This window comes from Helicoverpa zea, chromosome 5 (assembly GCF_022581195.2).
Source record: "Helicoverpa zea isolate HzStark_Cry1AcR chromosome 5, ilHelZeax1.1, whole genome shotgun sequence".
Lineage (NCBI taxonomy): Eukaryota > Metazoa > Arthropoda > Insecta > Lepidoptera > Noctuidae > Helicoverpa > Helicoverpa zea.
In genome coordinates, this window is record NC_061456.1 from 1,192,035 (window position 1) to 1,194,623 (window position 2,589).

Consider the following 2,589-nt stretch of genomic DNA (forward strand, 5'->3'; position numbering starts at 1 on the left):
CTAATTGAGAAAGATAGCACAGTCTAATGACTACAGGATACAAATTAAACCTAACCATCCAAAACACAAAGATTTTACCTCAACAATGTAAATTCATTTGAAAGCCAAAGGTCAGCTCATGTCTCGTATCGTGAACCCCCTCACGTAGGTACCAGCAATGTTCCCCAAATGTGTATCGATTACCATACGCTGCGCTCTGAATTTTAAAGGGACTCCAAACATTGTGTTTCGTGTATGCTTTTTGCTAGTAATGTATTGTGGGACGGGAGAGGTCCTCAGTTTTGGCGAGATTTTCGTACCTAAGGCATCGTTCAGACCAAACGTAATGTCGGCCGCTGACTGTGAGCGCGCGTTACGCAGTTTATTGCTTTTCCATATATTTTGAAATTGTCGTTCACACCGAACCGACTATACGCTGTTACGTCGTCTATTGTAGCTGACTCTCAGTAGCCGATTATTTTACTACGCGACTATGCACGGCGGACGCGGATTGGCTACGCGGACGCAGTTGCCGAATAGCGCCGCTCCGCCGCGTACGCACCGCCGCTCCGCCGCGTCCGCACCGCCGCGCAGTGATGCCAGATTGGGGGGATTCCCCCCAAATTTGGGGGTATTTTCTGCCCACGGGGGATTTTTTGGGGGGAACAATCCTTTGGGGGGATCAGCGGGGGGATTAAAAATTGGCTTGGAGGGAGTTGGAGGATTTTTCGGAAAAGTTTTATGACTGAACGCGACCAAATTACTTACTACTTCATTTGATTCCACCATAGAACCACACACAAAACCAGTAATGGAAGCGATTGCAAAATTGTTATAAATTATTGTATTTAAATAAATATTTTTCTAATTACTAGGGGGGTTTTCTCTCAAAACACTAACATTTTGGGGGGATTTTGGGTGAGATTTGGGGAGAATGCTAGATCATCATCTGGCAAGGCGCCGCGCCTCTGCCGCAAAGATAGTAACTCAGCGAATGTTTTTACTGTCATACGAAAATATTTCTTGAACTTATTTGGATAAAGTCTATATTCGAAATATAAAGTATGAAATTGACCAAGAAAACATCTCTTCATATTTAAGGGATGTACCCACAATCTCTTCTTTTTATTATTTTCGTCTTCCTCTAGAGCTTCGCAAATGGCAACTATCTGAATGCGCATCATTTAATTGAAATATCAGTAAACGTCCGATTTTTTTAAAAAATACACTAGTTTTATCGTATGGGAACCACGAGTGATCACAGAGATCGTTTATAAAATACTACGAGCAACTTCAAATACTGAGCTCTTTTATGTGTAGAATAGTCGGCCGCTCAGCGTACGCATCTAGTGTGAACCTACGCGAGCGTATTCTTTTGTTCACACATGTAGCGCATCGTACGCTATAGCCTATTGTCGGCTTGGTGAGTACGCGTACTGCAGATTGAGTCGACGTTCACACTGAGGCCGACTGTGAGTATATTCACAGTCAGCGGCGGACAATACGTTTGGTGTGAACAATCCCTTAAAGTATTAATAATGGATGGGATTTTAATTGTGATAAACAGACGACCTAATAGAATCTTATTTATTTATTTATTTATTTAACAATTTATGTACACACACACAGAATACAGAGAAGAAGAAAAATAGAAAAGATAGTACAAAGGCACAGCTTATTTCATGAGAAATCTCTTCCAGCTGGCCCGTTATGAGAGAGTTAGAATAGAAAGAGATGCAGATAGAGTGCGTAAAAAGAAAAGAAGCTATAACTAACATGAAATAACCTTAACTTAACCTAAATATGTATATATAAAATATATATCAATATATATATATATATATGTATAAAAATATATAAATACACTAAATACTATAAGCATCTATGATGACAAGGAAAGATAGTGTTCCTTCAACTTGCGTTTAAATAATGCAACAGTTTGGTAGCTCCTCAGCTCAGGCGGCAACTTATTCCACAGCCGTACAGCGTGCACGGTGAAGGAGTAGGAATAGAAATCAGTGGAGTGGGAAGGGATTTTAAGTAGGGATTTGAGATGAGTCCTGCAGGAAGCATCAGGTGAGCGGAGAAAGGAGAAACGTTCCCGCAGGTACGAAGGAGATTTAGGATTGAAGAGGATATTGAATAGAAGACACAAAATGCGAGTGTTCCTGCGAAGACGAATAGGGAGCCACTTGAGATCCTTGCGAAATTGTGAAACATGATCATACTTTTTAAGATTGAAGACAAAACGAATACAAAGATTTTGCAAGCGCTCAAGTTTATTTAAAAGCTCCTCTGTGGCATCCAGATAACAGGCATCGGCGTAATCTATAATAGGTTGGATGAGAGTCTGAGCAAGAGAAATTTTGGTTTTTAAGGGCAAAAAGTGTTGAAGACATTTTAGCGTATGAAAAGTGTAGTGAACTTTGCGACTAACTTCATTGACCTGAGCAGACCACGATAAGTTAGAATCTAGAATAACACCTAGGTTTTTCGCTGTATTAGTGTAGTCGATCTGAACCCCATTTAAACTAAGCGGTGGTCGTGACGCAATATCTAGCCTGCTACGCATGTATCTGCTACCAATAATCACGGCCTGAGACTTCCTGG